General features: G+C 36.3%; 1 protein-coding gene across 1 annotated transcript in view; it reads right to left on the bottom strand.

Annotated features, from left to right (window-relative positions):
• Positions 1 to 2,923: 2,923 nt before the first annotated feature.
• Positions 2,924 to 16,818, bottom strand: part of XKR4 (XK related 4) — a 440,987-nt gene continuing 427,092 nt past the window's right edge. Inside the window, exon 4 of the transcript XR_007407005.1 lies at positions 2,924 to 10,772. The gene's annotated coding sequence lies outside the window, so the exon portion shown is untranslated. The remainder of the gene's footprint in view (positions 10,773 to 16,818) is intronic.

The following is a 16,818-nucleotide window of genomic DNA, read 5'->3' as shown; positions in this document are numbered from 1 at the left end:
TGTCCACAATAGCCAAACTATAGGAAGTTCCAACTTCCTAGTGGAAGGAGACTTGGTGTCCATTGAAAGATGAATGGATAAAGAAGAAGTGGTCTATATGTATAATGGAATATTACTCAGCCATTAGAAATGACGAATACCCACCATTTGCTTCAATGTGGATAGAACTGGAGGGTATTATGCTGAGTGAAGGAAGTCAATCGGAGAAAGACAAACATTATATGGTTCCATTCCTTCGGGGAATTTAAAAATCAGTGAAAGGGAATAAAGGGAAAAGGAGAGAAAATGAGTGGGAAATATCAGAGAGGGTGGCAAAACATGAAAGACTCCTAACTCTGGGAAATGAACAAGGGGTAGTGGAAGGAGAAGTTCGTAGGGGATGGGGTGACTGGGTGACAGGCACTGAGGGGGGCACTTGACGGTTTGAGCACTGGGTGTTATACTGTATGTTGGCAAATCAAACTCCAATAAAAAATATACAAAAAATTTACTTAAATTCAATTTGCCAACATATAGTATAACACCCAGTGCTCATCCCATCAACGTAAAAGTATTTTTTATTTGTAGTTGTTACAGACTATTTCATTATAAGGCTATACCATAGCTTTTTTTTTTTTTTTCCAATTTTCACTATGGTAAAGATCTTTGTATATACATTTTAGGATGTTTGTCCAGTCTAGTAGACTCAGTATTTTTTTTCAGTTGATTTTTGGACAATTCTGTTTCTCCTTTAAGGGAAGTAATGAAAATATATTCTATACCTCCTTAACCTATTTCTTTATTGATTATAATCATTTCTTTCCGTCTTTAATGAGACTTGGAAAACATTTCCCACCTCAGGTGACATTAGTACACTATTTTTGTAGTTGTAGTTTTTCAGTTATATCTTTAATCTGTATGATCTGATTTGAGGGTAAGAGATGTCCCTAGTTGTAAGCTGGTTATTCTAAGACCATTTATTGAAGAGGCTATCCTTTTTCTACTGATTTGAAATTATCATATACTAGGTTCATTTATATAATATGTACAGATTCTGTTTCTGAACTTTTTAATATATTCTTGTGCTGGTAGTATGCTGTTATTGTAACTCATAATAGGTTGAGAGGGCAAAGCTCTGTCCATATTCTTATTTAAAAACAAAATATTTGGTTATTTTAGTGCTTTCATTCTCCCATATAAGCTTTGTGATCATTTTGTGAAGTTTTATAAAATATCTTTGTGGCTCTGCTTTGAGTTGCACTATGTTTCTAGATTAATCAGAGGCAAATTTCATTCTTCATTGAATTAAGTTTTTAAATGCAGGAATGTGGTTTTTCTTTTTAAAAAATCTCCCCTTAAATTTAAATTTTTATTTGTGGGATCCCTGGGTGGCGCAGCGGTTTGGCGCCTGCCTTTGGCCCGGGGCGTGATCCTGGAGACCCGGGATCGAATCCCACGTCGGGCTCCCGGTGCATGGAGCCTGCTTCTCCCTCTGCCTGTGTCTCTGCCTCTCTGTCTCTCTCTGTGTGACTATCATGAATAAATAAATAAAATCTTTAAAAAAAAATAAATTTTTATTTGTTTTCAGATTATAATAACGATACTCACTCATTGTAGAGAACATAGAAAAATACAAATAGCCATTTCTTTTCCTCCTTGTTTTGAAATTCAAGTAGGGAGTTGAGAGCTAGTTATACTCATGACTGAGCTAATTGCACACTGCTGGTCCATGGAATGATCCTTTAAAAGTCAGAAAAAGCTAATTGCTGTAACGAACAACCCCAGATATCAGTACATCAACCCAGTAGACATTTATATATTGCTTGTTTCCATTTTGGTTCAGCCAGGGTGAACTAGGGACTCTGTTCCATCAACTCATTCAGAGACCTAGGCTCCTTCACTGGTGTGACTCCCTCCCTGTCCTGTCTTCTTTCAAGCTGTGTTAGATGCTCCCAGAATAGTCTGTGCAGACCTTGACTTTTACTACCAAAGAATATAATTCATGTATCTGGATGCATTTCTTTAATAGACTGTATTCTTTAAGAAGAAAATGTGTTTTATTCATATTTATAACCCCAATACTATGCATGTCAAATAGTCACCCTGAAAAGAAACAAGTGAATTCTTGAAATTTTTTTCATTGGTCTTTCTAATAGTTTTATCTGTTTCTATTTGATATTGATAGTAGTTTCTACACATATAGTCAGAGCTTAGCTATAGTTCCGTTTTATAAAGGAAGGCTTTTATTTCTTTTTTAAAGATTTATTTATTTACTTGAGAGAGAGCAAGCAGGAGAGGGGTAGAGGGAAAGGGAGAAGAAGAGAATCCCAAGCAAACTCCTCGCTGAGTGCAGAGCCCCATATGGGGCTTGATCTCACAGCCCCGAGTTCATGACCTGCTTGTTCAGATGCTGAGTAAGCCATGCACGTACCCCTAAAAGAAAGCTTTTATAAGCCAATATATCTCTTACCAAACTGTATAGATAATAGAAAGTTTCTTTAAAACAAAAAAATTAGAATATTTTGAGAAAAATAATTATATTAAGCATAAACCCTAATTTTGTAGGAAAATTAGGCATTTAGACACATCATCTTTTTAAAAAGTACTTTTGTTCATTGACAGTTCTTCCTTTTCTTAATGTTTAGACAAATTATTTAGATTGTTAACCTTCTGTGATATGAAACATCTCTTTGTTTTAATACTGGTTCTAGAGAAACATTCTTTAGCACTTTTCAGAAATAAACAAATGAAACATATCCTAGAAATTTATATAATTTTATTTTAAATCTCAGATTTGGCAGAACTCAGCTTTCTTTATTTTCAGGTTTAAATCATTTTGTCTTGAGATTATGCCTAAGAAGATGGCCTACTCCCCCCGTCTACCCATCTTAGACCCACAATGACTGCTCTCTTCATAGATTTATAAATAATCAGGAACTCAGACTTCTGTTAAAATGACCACAGTGTACTTTATTTAATGATTTTGGTACCTTGTGTTGCAATAAAATAAAAAAAAAAATCTACAAAATCCAAATATATAAAATTTCAAGTTTTCTTTTTTTTAAAGTTTTACAAGAAAAAATCATGTAACCAAGGAAATTTGTTCATTATGAAGCACTACTTTCCACTTCATTTCATCACAATTTGCAACTTACTTAACAGACCAAAATAACTATGGTATTATAGTACATCAAATACTTCACACACTGTGCTTTCAACTAGAGCACATGGGACCGCGGCCTGAGATGGCGGCGTCCAGCCAATAAAGACACTCTTACAATCCGAACGCTAAAGGAATGTTTGGATACATGGAGTTTGAATATATATATTTACAGGAAGGAAAAAAAATTAATAACTAGTTTAATTCTTCATTTCAAATAAAATTCCAAATACATTTGTACAATGTTTACAAAGTAAAAGCACAAGAACTGCCAAGGTTATCATTCGGGTCCAGGCACTGTGCTTGTACTGGGGGAAAAGTCTACACTGTTCCCTAAACACACACATGGGATCTCTCAGACCTTATTTCTGGAATGATCATGGGAGAGAGAAGCACAGGAATGGCAATTTTGCACAATCAGAATGTCATGCAGAGTTGACAACAGGGAACTGAGAAGTGATTGGTCCATTCTCTTGTTTGATGTTCATCTGCCACCTGTTATATTTTCTTTTCAGAGATAGATTTAAAACAAACAAAAAAAATTGAACAGGGAAAGGAGCACAAAATGTTTAAGGCAAATTAAGCAAATATAGAGCAGCTTCTCTTGGTGTTAAGTGGAAAGGAGATTTTACCCCGATCGAACTTAGAAACCAATAAACAAAATTAAGAACAACCTCCTGAGGTTGGGTTTCTTATATCATATACAAATTTTTGAAAATTGCTTTGCACCAAGTATCCTTTTGAATTTTTAAATGAAAAACTTGTTGGTTACAAAGTGCATGATTTCATGTTTCTAAATAAAATAACAGTAGCTGAGGTAGTTAGATGTGAAAATTATTTACTTAAAATAACTGCAGAATGAAGAACAAATGTCAGTAGCAAAAATCCTTGCCATTTGGAAGCAGGTTTATATTGTGTAATGGTTTGATGCTGAGCAAAATGCTCCTTTTTAAAAACTAGATGTTTTTAATGAAACCAGAATATTAACTAGTATTTGTTTCCAATTTGCTAGGTAAGGTGTCAGTACAGACAAAGTCTGTATCCCTGGTAATTTTGTAACTCATGTTTTCACCATTTCTGTATTGAAGCTATAAATAAAATGGTATTTCTTATCATTACTAGAAACTTCTGATCTACACTGTAAAAATAATTCAGTAAAAACTATGAAAAGAACCAACAGGATGGATGATGTTGTTCATACTTTACTTTTTTTTTTTTTTGTCTTAGCCCTAAATTCAATGTACTATTTGGTTTCAAAGGTGTGGTAACCTCTGGCTCATTGGTTGCCCTCCTTGCTCTGAGAATGGGAAAAACCTAATTTGCATGTCTTACATCATTTTGCTCTCCAGGCTACTGAGCTGTCTGATAACTGAGAAGAAAAGCAGAGACAATTTAATAGAGGCAAGGTTCTCACCCATGTTCCCTCTCCTTCTGCCACCTTCACTAAAGAGAAGCTTTAGGTGAGACCTTAATAAGCAGTTTGCTGAAAACCTCATTTTTTTAGTGATCTCGTACCATCTAGATATGAAAGGAGTTTGGTGATATTAATATGCCAGGAATAAGAGAGACTATAAATAAGTTAGCAGGCATTCCTTTGGAGCAAAAAAGAGTTTTCCATGTGTTTTCTTCCACATGTTTATGGAACAGAATTAACTGGAAGTAATCGTAAAAGTTGACAACTACATCTATGAAGCATTGCATACACAATAATTATATAATGACTGGTCCATGGCAGTATAGTCACATATATCTCTGCTAAAAATTAGTTTTCTAAAAAAGTCTACTGTTTTCAGGGAACACTCTGGAAAGTTTCATGTGGACTGGAAAGCCTTAAGGGTAAAATATAAGGGGTTCAAATTTCCTTTTTTGCAGTAATTAATGTAGCTTCTGTCTAATAACATGTTGTCTACACCTGTTTTTTCATCTCTTTGGTGAGGAATTTTCATTTCTATCATTACAAGGAGTTGTACAGCCCTACTACTTTTAGATTCTGTTTTGTACCTTTGTCATACAGCCTTTCAATGATGAGTTCCCTGCACAGCCCCCTCTCATCCTGGCCAACCCCCCTAAAAGGCTGCCATACATTTTCTTATTTGCATGCACCTGAATCTAGTACAGTTAAATTCAGGTCTCTTGCACAAAAATAAAAGAAAGACATGGATATTTCCCTTCAGAAACAAGGACATTCTGTTACACTTTTGGTTTGAAAAACTTTTGGCACTGGGGGAAAAAGTCAGAAATTCAAATTATTTCGACTCACAATTCTCATATTTTGAGTCTAAAAAATGATATTTATCTTAAGTCTGGCATGGCAACATAAACTTTTTTTTAATGGATCAGATAATTGCCTAGGTTAAATTCATGCTTCAAAAGGTTTAATACCATGCATCAGAAATGTTTCACCAATCTGAAATTTTAAGCTATACCACCAGCAACTAGATTTTGGAATCCAGAAGAGATTATGTTGAAGGTATACACTATATTACCTCCAGGCACAACATGATTTTAAACCCACTTATCAAGATAAACTTTCTGAAAACTTATTTCATATTTTTAAGAGCATGCACTTTTTTTTTTGCAAAGGAATATAATTATAAACTAAGGGCACAATGACAGCATTTATGTACATAACTTTTCCCCGTGAAGTCACATCTTTAAAACAGTATCTGAATTGTTGGTATAATTCCATGGGTGAATTCCTACTTTACAATATTGCCTCCATGACTCAAAAATGATAAATATTTATAACCTCAAATCATGTTATTTAGGACTAAATATTTAAGAAAAAGCATTTACTTTGGGGGGAAGTTGTACAGGATGTTCCCTATAGTTGTTTTCCTACCATCTCCTTTGTCCTATAGTTGTATACTAAGATTTATGCACGTGTAAGTATACATGTATATCACTATATAGAAACCCTTGTGTAAACACGTCTCTGAAAAATTTAAAATTTATTTATAATCTGGAGAGATGTGTCATCTTAGGGATGAAAAAGAAACTCACTGTAAATAACACAAAATCTAATCTATCTATTCAAATTGTTACCTCCTGGTAGTGGGTTCCAGAACACCACTTGGCAATCATTAGTTCTGAACTCCAACATCATGTGGGCATTCTGGAAAATGGAGTTTGGGATCAGGCATGCAAACTCTTTAGGCATCAGAAGGAGCCCAGTCTTCTGGATATGTTTAATAAATATTTAGTAAAATTCAGTTTGGCTAAGAGGAAAATCGTTAGTGTATATGAAACTTTTAAATGTTTGTATGAAAAGAGTTAATTTTTCTCATTTAAAAGCTGATAATTTTAAAAAAAAGTTCTATTAGACCTTTGAAGAAAAAGTTTCACTTCTGTTAAGTGATCATACTCTACTTCGTGACTTATTGCTGTCATGTTGCTAGGCTGCCTTCATCTCCCCCACTGCAGCCTATCCTAAGGCTGCACACAGGCCTCCTTTATGCTAATGTTAGTTATCAAGTGTCAAGCACTTTAAGAACTTAATTCCTCCTCACAACACCACTCTGAGGTAGGTAGATAAAGATTATCTCTCTTTTACATATGGGGAAAAAAGAGGCAGAGGATGAATTTCTGAGGCTTAAGTGACCAACAAAGAATGAGGACTCAAGGGGCTCAGATTCCACGCCCCTGTGTTTCCACTGCTGGACAGGGCCCCTGCATGTTCTTGTCTCCAGAAAAGAATAGATTTCATAGTGTAAAAGGATATGGTTTAATAGAATATATTTAAGTATTTAAAATAGCCATTATAATCAACACAGGGATTTTTTTAGTTTTCTACTAAACCATAACTTCCTCTCAATTATTACATAACAAAAGATAACAAAAAAAGTGCCTAATGTTTTTGTAGTTGCCAATTGATTGTTGCCTCTTTGTTGCCAGTTGACTGAAACATTGAACTAAATATCCTATTGATAACATGAAGGTACAAAGATTTGGAAAAGGAGTTAGTGAGGTAAAAATCTCAAGGAAAAAGGAAAGCAAAGCCATATCGGGTTGGTATGTCATCTGTGACAGGAAGGAGCAGCTCTGTAGGCTGGAAGGCTTTCACAGGTGTGGGACTAGCAAACCATCCAAAGATGCATCCAAAGGTCTGCCATCCAAAGGAGCATTTACAAAACACAGTTAGCATAGGGCAATTGACACTTGGTGGCTGGAAGCCCTTGCTAAGCAAGGGAGAGCACCCATTTGATTTTGGGGTGATGTGATTTCTGCGTCTGATGGGAGGAGGGAGCCGACAAGTGTGGGGACTGATTACCCCATGAAGTCCTTCTAAGTTGGCACTGAAATGTAGAATTCGACACAATCACAACACTACCTAACAATGTACAAAACATTTCGATTTTCTCTGGAAATCCTCTCATGACCTTGGCAGAGCTGAATACCTTCCAGTGCTCTGTGTGCCTTGCTTACAGTTGATGCCTCAGAACAAGTTCTGTATCATAAGCTCATGGGAAAGAAAATCGGTCTGAATAGCTTGCCTGTTTTTCTGTCCAACTTCAGAACAGTAAATAAGGTAAGCACAAATTTGAGGAAATGCACACACTCACCAATACAGGGCCAAATCAGATGAAACAAGGAAGAAATTGTTCACAAGTAATCACAGATACAAGAGTCATATGACTATCTCAAACTTCCTTCTGGAAAATGAACTTTCCTTTGATGACATTTTTTCCTTTTTCTCTTTTCCATGACTACAAAGGAAACACTAATATTCTAATATGTATAACCAGTTAGTCCTTGGCAATCAAAATGACATCAGCAAACCAAACAAACAAAAAAAAGTTATGCATTCTGTTTAATTTGGGAAAAACACCTTTTACTTCTGTTAACACCATAACATGCACCATAAAATAACTGCATTGAGTAGTTTATTTTTCTGCTTAGAAGATGTAATCCTTAAAATGAAAACTTCCTATTTGAAGAATAAAAAGTTAACCAATTTGTATTTCTCTTGAACAATTCAGTCAATAGACTTGTGAACAATGAAGAGTATGTGAAGAGCAGAGGGGCAATGATAGAATTATAAAGGATTGGGAAGGAGCTGAATAAAATGTTTCCTTGGCAGGAAGGAGCCCAGTGGTAGGCCTCCAGAACCTTCCTTCTGAAGGAGGTCTGTGCTACAATCACATCTGAATACCCCTAGGACAATCTCCCAAGCCTCTTCCACTCATGTGTTTGCCAAAAGTAAATAAAAATCAAATAGCATTTGCTCTGCATTATTTATTCCTCTTTGCACAACAAAGAGATTTTTAGCAGCAGAATATCACTAGCAATAGATTACTTCACAAGAAAGTTAAATTTCATTACCTATAACACCTGAGCATTTTCTGTCTATCTAGACAACACCAGACAACCAGATGAGAAACCATATCATTCAAACATCTGGATTTTCCCAAGTATCCAACTGTTTGACATCACAAAGACCTAATTTACTGCTTGAGTGACCTACTTCTTCACTTTGCTTTGGGATATTTGCATTCATGTGGACAGACTTTATAGTTTAACAATGCCATAGTGTGTACTTCGGTTTAGTTAAGATGGTTCAACAATCATCTGGAAAATTCAGATGTTGAAGGCCCCTAAGTGGAAAGAAACTTAGTCATGAGAAGAAAAAAAAATCAGAGCTGTAGGGCTATCAGTACTCTAGTAGTCTTGTGCATGGTGAAAATCACTTAACTGTCCACATTTTTTCACTTCCATTATTCTGAAGATAATCCTCAAGGAATTATTTTTCCAATTTGGGGATAGATACATAGACCTAGGACGTGTAAACCTGGTTTAGTGAATTTGAACACAGAGGCTCTCATGATGTCATGATATATTTACAATGGGATGATGAGTAAGGCCATAGTAACCCTGAATCTCGTTCCTGTTAGAATGAGGGATAATTCAATGGTTCATGTTCTACAAGCAGGAGTACTTACAACACCTTTAAACACCTCATCTTATAATTCATCAGAAGCTCTTGGCATGCAGAACTAGCTAGCAGCATAGGGGCCAATGATCAAGGAGAGCTGTTATAGACAGAGTTAGTCTCAGACATGAAGCCCCTGACATCTTCTCTGGCCTCTGCCTTGGCCCTTCACATATGGGTGTAACTATCCTCGGAGTGATGGAATGGCAGGGGCTACTCTGATCCTCTGCTCTCTAAAAAGGCAAGTATTCCTGATGAGCTACTGGGAGGTGTCCTCTTCAATCACCTTCTGTGCCAACACAGCTTATAGCTGCTCTCACTCATGAGCCTTGCCTAAGTGGATTGTTTATTGCTCCTGGGTCCCCACAGTCAATCAACTCACTGTATGTTACAGAATCTCTTTGTGCCCATTTTGGCTTTGAAGTTCAGGAAATTACAGTTTTCTTCAACTTATCAGTTTTCATTGCCTTGTAATTGAAAAGAAGTCACATGGTGGTAGGCCAGTTTTTGCCATTAGATTTCAGTGCTTGTGCCAAGCGCTGGTTCTGAAAAATGACTTTGACAGAGTAGGGTAGGCAGCACAATACTGGCACCTGTAACTGGGATTACATTCAGTAGCTCTCAAATCACTAAGATGGTCTACTTAGCAAGGAGAAACATCTTTGAAACACAAGAAAAAGGATCTTTGCTTCTTTTTACAAGATTTTTCTGTTAGGTTGCTCATTGGAAAAACCTGATGACTTTCATCATTCTTCTAGGGTTCACTCCTAAAATTGTTCTACCAAAAGGTTAGACAGGAACTTTATCAGAACATACTGGATGTCTGACTCCTTTGCAAGCCCTGAAATTATAATCTGAAGTATATTCATCCTTATCTTGGAGCTCAAACCTTTCTTGGAAAACAGAAACAAGTGGGAAAGAACCATGATTGTTTAAATTCTGAAACTACCTGTTTACTTATAAGTGAACATTTAGGCAGTAAGAATCTCTCTTGATGACCTTATAGCTTGTAACCGAGGTTTTGTAGGCTCTCAGAAACAACAGGAAGGTCAATTCCACATGCTCATGTGCCTCAGTTTGAAACCACCAGGTTCCACCACCCAGGAAGGCAGGAATCAAATTATTGAATAGTTACATCCATGCAGATTTTACCTCTGAAATGGAATTACAGATTCAAGTTTCATAGATTTGTTATTACAACGCTGACAACAGTATTCTCAAGAAACGAAGTGAGGGCAGCCACTGTACTCAGACAGATCAATCATTAAAGAGATGACAATGACATTTTTTCTTTTCATTTCCAAACACAAGTAGATTTGTATCCATTAACAGGAGTCTCCATGACCCAATACCTATTCTTTGAGCTATGCGAGCCCCAGGAATCCATCGACATTTTTCTTTTTGTTTTTAAAGCAGCTCTTTCTGGCAAAAACAAATGAAGCGGATGAATATTCATAGCATGAATGATGAGGAAGCAGGTAGCATGAATTCATTAGTGCTCTACTTCACAGAGGTCTTTCTCTTCAGGCCCGGGCATGGCATGGCTCGGCATGGCACGACTGTTCCTTCCCACTAACTGATTAATTTTCCCTTGCGGTAGCTTGGCTACAATATTACAAGTCAAGAATTTGCAAGATTAAAGGGTCTGTTGCATTAATTAACGCAAATCACCTTCCGTAAAGCTTGACAAGTTCCAAGATGTTTCTGTAAAAAAAGAAGGGAATCGATACCATCAACACTACACATCTTTGTGACAGTCGAGGCTCACATTTTGAATGATTGGGCTCGTCCCCCTTCCCTTTCCTGTGGCACATGAGACATTTATTCCTCTTCATGGGGCGTCAAGCCTCTGATTCAGACCTAGGGAAATGTTTCACCCCAGGCTTTTGGAACGTATTTCAGGGATCCATTTCCTTTTCTATGTACAATACATTAGAAAGGTTAATAAGGAAAGTTGAATGTTTTAGTTCTTTGAAAGAAGGATATAAAAATGACAATTCTTTGACTAGCCAACAGATCTCCTTTGGTTACAGGATGATGTACTATTGCTTGCAATTCGAATAGAATAAGAACTCACAGTGGGGCCCATGGAGAGTCCGGGTCGAAGGTTAATTGCTAAGTTTTACGTAGCAGTACTAGCAGTACCCGACATGCCCAAGTGCCAGAATCACAATGGATTGAAATGCTGATGTTGATTAAGACACGTTCTACTGGTTTGTAACCAAAATAGGAATTTCGTACAATGATAGAAACCTGAGCTGTATTTTCAACTCACTTAGGGGTGTTGTAGAACTTACTGATAAATGAATTAATTTGAAATAATTAAGAGTCTTGATTTGGTACAACTCCATACCAGAATGCCACTAGAACTATTAAATTAAATGAACTCAAATGTAACATCTCCATTTGTTAATATTTGTAGCACTTAAATGAAATAAGAATTTGATTAGTTCCATTTTAATGCAAATCAAGCAATAGAGAGAGGAGAGGGGCACTAGCTTAATTTGATACATGGAAGTATAATAAAAACATGAAACCTTACATTTTCTGAAATTCTAATAACAGAGTTAGGTGACAGGCTTTAATAACAACACAAGAGAACATTTTGTGTTGGTACTGAGCTGGTAATATTTGCTTATCAAGTTGATTAATTAGTTTTGATGTTGGTCTGTTTTATCATCATGATCTTTGCTCTGCAAACATCATATCAGTAACTATACTCTTCTTGGCCTGCATGATGGCTAAAACAGCAGTAATCACAGTGATCAACAACCTAAAGTGGCTTGAACCTAGAGACCATACCTCATACTTCCCACCATTATTAGTCAACTGTTTTATTGATATTTAACTCACCAAGAGATTCGTTGAATTATTCTGTGCTTTTAAAAATTAATCTGTTTTTTCTCTTTCCTTTTATTCCTTAGAGAATCTATGCATTCCCTGACCAGAGTTATTTCACTTAGAGAAAATTTGTTATGCAAATTAATAGTTACCTTTAGCAATATACCCCTTACAGCTGAGGGAAGCCAACCACGTGGCCATATTGTGGGGAGAAACTCGATTTGGGTACTTTGCCAGCATGCAGTATCCACATGAGGTGAGTCTGGCTGTCCTGACTCCTGAATGTAATGCAGCACAGTGTTGCTCTTCTGGACACAGAAAGTATGGCTTTAGGTCAATGTCTCAGTTTGCAATATCTGAGGTTTAGGTCTGGAAATTTGTTATTCCTAAACACTATGCTGGAGACGTACCATATGTGCTAATAAAGGTCATTTCCTGAAGATCAGAGAAGCAGCTTATTGGAAAAGTCTTCAGACATTTTAGAGGCATCCTAATTTCATGCCTCTTCTTAAAAAGAGTTCTCAGGAATATCTCCAAAGGTTATTCAGATATGATTGTTTAGAGTCAAGTGCTATGTGCCAAAAAAGTATTTCAATTTCTTTTTGTTGCCTTGTGACCTTGACTTAAAAACGCCTAGTATTGAAGAGGCATAGAAACAAATTATAAAATTACTTTTTTCTTTATAGACTGTCAGCCATTGTTGACTTATCTTTATATTTACATCATTACCTTATGTTTGTCATTGTGTGACAGTTGTTTATTATGAGGCTTACATAATACAATATTGGGAAAGTTATGTTTCCTTGTTGCTCTAGTATAGTATTAAGTGTAGATATTAAAAATAGGAGTTGTGTAAGAGTGCAAAAAAGAGTTAAAGTCAGAAGACTCCATTTTGCTGCTAATAACCAAAGTGTAAACTGCTGGATTGTGAGACTCCTGTGCTTGGCTGTGTGTTTCCTGGCTAGTCCTGTGGATCATGCTTATTGAACAGATGACTGAAGGAATCCTGACTACAAAAATGACCTGATCTCTTTGGATCTTGGTTGTCTCATCTATAAAAGGAATGTGCTGTAGTAACACTTAGATCTCTCTTTAGGTGCTTTCTTTCTTTCTCTTTTTTTTTTTTAAGGTTTTATTTATTTATTCATGAGACACACAGAGAGAGAGGCACAGAGGGAGGCAGAGGGAGAAGCAGTCTCCTTGCAGGTTGCCTGATGTTAGACTCGATCCCTGGTCTCCAGGATCACACCCTGGGCTGAAGGCAGCGCTAAACCGCTGAGCCACCCAGGCTGCCTAGGTGCTACTTTCAATAAAAATTAGTGACTTCTAATTTAACATATCATCATAAAGATCTGCTTAAATTTTCTCAAAGTAGGAAGACAGAAGATTGCTTGTATTTTTCATACTTTAAAGTCAGATTGATCACTGCATATTTTTCTAAAATAAAGACCAAGGTTGAAAAAATTTAGGGTTTATTACTGGCTATTTGTTTAGCATCAATTCAAAGGACATCACACAGCTTACTATACAATGCCATTGAATGAGTTTTACTGTTATCCTATAGAACTCAGACATGTTACATCGAAAGTGAGGAGAGAAAGGAAATATCAATCAACAAATAGTTGGTAAATGTTTGCTTTATTCTTTACACCTAACCTTTCAATATAAGGTAAAATTCCTCAATTTATATGATGGGTCAAGCTAATGGTATAATAATCCTCTTACATATTAAATTGTGTGAACTGCAAGATATATAATTTAGAGAAAAATCATGGCAGTGGGGTAGGATAATGTCACTTCAAATGTTTGCCTATCTTTCTTCCCTCTCTCCCTCCCCCTCCTTCCTCTCTCTCTTTCTCTGTCTCTGTCTCTCTCTGTCAGAGTTTCAGAGTAAGCACTGGAGTTTATGTTTCAGTGTGCCTAACTGGATGACAGTATAGCACATGTATAGAATACAAAAGAAGAGCCATCAGGTTACTTTATATTTATCGCTTACTTTAGAGTAGGGTCATGGAGGAGGACAATTGTCCAGAATGGAAAAATAGCACGTATCTACCTACCATGGATTAGGGAGTGGAAGTAAAATTCAGTCACAGGTGATAGCAATTTCCATTTCTCACTATTGACTTTTATTTTTAACTTTTCATTTTGGAAGACCTCTTTGACCTTAAATAAAACTTGCTTTGGAAGATTTCATTGTCAGACCATGATTTTGTTTCTCCTGAAAGCTTGCCAGATCAGAAATAGATGTCGGTGGGAAAATGTTCCTTGGTCTTCTAGAAAAATTTGCAGTTGTGCAAAGTTGTTACAAGTTGTGTTCAATTCTCAGGTCCACTGTTTCCTAGTTGTGGGATCTTTGGCAATTTGTTTAGTGTCTCTGAGATCATGTTTTGTCATCTGTAAATGGTCTTACTTAACTCATGGATGGTTGTAAGGATTAAATGAGGTCACATAGGTAAAGCTCTATAGCACAGCACTTGGCACACAATAAGTTCCAGTCATGGTAAGTTACTATCAATATGAGGAACTGAACTGCAAGAAAATCTAAGGGTAAAAAAATAACCAAAGCATAAATTTGAGTTTGTCAGTGTTTCTGACATATTATGTCAGTATATTATTTATGTGAGTAAAATATTTTAGCAAAATGATTAGGCATTTCAGGGACATTAAACCATCCCTATTGAGCAGAACATATACCACAAAAGACTGACAGAGTTTTACGTTTTGGATTAGATCATTGCATACAATATAACAAGAATGTGATTTTTTTTCTTATGGAATCTAGAGAAAGAGCTTCAGATGGATGCTCAAACAACATGATGCCTTACACACTCAAAGGAGAGTTTCTGAACCCCTCATTTCTGTGGGCAAATGGCTGTTTGCCATTTCTTCCACTTGGCTTTCTGCTGTGAGCACAGGCTGTGTTCGAGCTAGCCTAATTGCTACAATTAACAAAATTAAATGGCTCATTGTGTTTTTATACAATTCCACCCACATTCTGGGGAGTTTTACTGTTGAATGAGTAATCCTACTGTTGAGACTGTTGATCCCAGGCACAGATTGAGTCTTTCTGTGTGCCCATTTCTAGGATTACAACTGGACCAGACATAGGTCCAGAGACAAAGCCCTGCAGTGGACAGTACAGCTTTCCTAAGTGAGCAGAGGAGATGCAACCCGACTGCTGAGATCACTTCACAGCCTGATACAGGTCAGGTCAGGGCCAGAGACTTGGAAATGGAAGTTGGGTGCTTCAGTGGGTAGGCAGTAGACGAAAATCACCCTTCTTCGGCCATGTTGAAATGCCCAGGCTTCAGAGGGGGAAGAAGGGTGTTATGAGTCACAAGCTGGCAGAAGCAATCATTTTGATTGTTTTCAGAAGTGACACTGGACTGTTGAAGATAAATGAACATGAGTTGATCTGCATCCATCACTGAATTTATAGAAACAAGCACCTCAGATCTGCTGTTTTCACCATGCACTTCAACCATCCTCTAAGCTATATTTCTGAAAGACAGTCTGAGCTATTTTTAAAAAGGCTTTAAGGAATTCTCCTTAGAAACATAAAAATGCAGGCATCTTATCCAAGTTTTATATAGAAACAGTGATGGCTAATGGCAAAGATGTATGAGAATGCAGGAGAGCATATATTTAGTCTAGAAAATGGTTCATTAGAAAAAACAGTGGATTCTTATCTAAACATTGTGGGAGAACTTCTTCCACTCGATGGCATTTGGTATGTTTAAAGGCAAATGTGTAACCTTACACAGTCTGGTAAGGACACAAGAGTTTTTCTTTGCTCAATTCAATCAGTTGGGAGAAAGAAACCTTGAAATGATTCAAACCTATTCTATTCAGCTTCTTAGAAGATGAAATCTTATAGGAGTGAAATAGCTTATTTAAGCTAAAAGTGATAAATTGCATCTAGGTATTTCCCTCAACATTACCAGTAGGTTGATGTCTTATATCGTATAGACAGGGATTGTAAGTTTGGGCTGAAAAAGAGGAGGTAAAAGATTTTTAACTAAAAATTCACGTGTTGGTAACACACCAGTTAATATGCATGAAAGGGCAGTATATACCTCATCTTTTTCATCTCTGTTCTTTTGTTGTGTGTGTAGATATATATGTAAACCATACATATATACATACATAACATATATGCATGTTACGGTATTTTAAGAAACAGTCATTGAGATTTCAATTATTCCCATTCACTTTTAATTGGTCAGTGCTATCACTTAATTTATTCATAGAGTAAAATAAATTGGGCATTTAGGAATTAAGCATAAATACTTCATTATACTTTTATCTTCTGGTATCTTCATATTTTATATTGTACTAATACTCGAATTGCATGTTCTTGCCAAGTCAGTAAGAAAATTTATTTCACTTGTTGGACTCATGGTATTATCAAAAATGAATAGTAATGGAGTGTCGGCAAAGCCAGTGTTACTGAACTAGACAGCACATAGTTAAGTAGGACAATGTGAATGGCTAAGAGGATTTAAAAGACATAGTCATCATGGGAGACCAAACTTTGACTTACTTGGAAATTTTTTTTTCTCCCACACAAATACTTAAAAACCTCAGTATGGTTAAGATATATATATATATATATATATATATACACACACACGTGTGTGTGTATATATATATCACATATGTATATATTTTTTAATCTTAAATACAGCTTCATTTTCAAATGCTAATTTGAAAGTGAAAAAGATGTATAACATTTTCTTTTAGAAAATTTATGGTCTTGGGCAAAAAGGGAGTGCTAAGAGCAGGACTCCCCTTCCCTCAGAGAATCCAAGGAGAACACAGGAAGTTGGATCCTACAGAGAAAGAATCCAGCATTTCCAATCTGTGTGCTAACTGTAGCATGTTCTTTTTGGGCTCTCTGGGCTCT

Source organism: Canis lupus, chromosome 29 (assembly GCF_003254725.2).
Source record: "Canis lupus dingo isolate Sandy chromosome 29, ASM325472v2, whole genome shotgun sequence".
NCBI lineage: Eukaryota > Metazoa > Chordata > Mammalia > Carnivora > Canidae > Canis > Canis lupus.
Note: the sequence above shows the minus strand (reverse complement) of the source record. Positions and strands in the feature narration are given on the sequence as shown.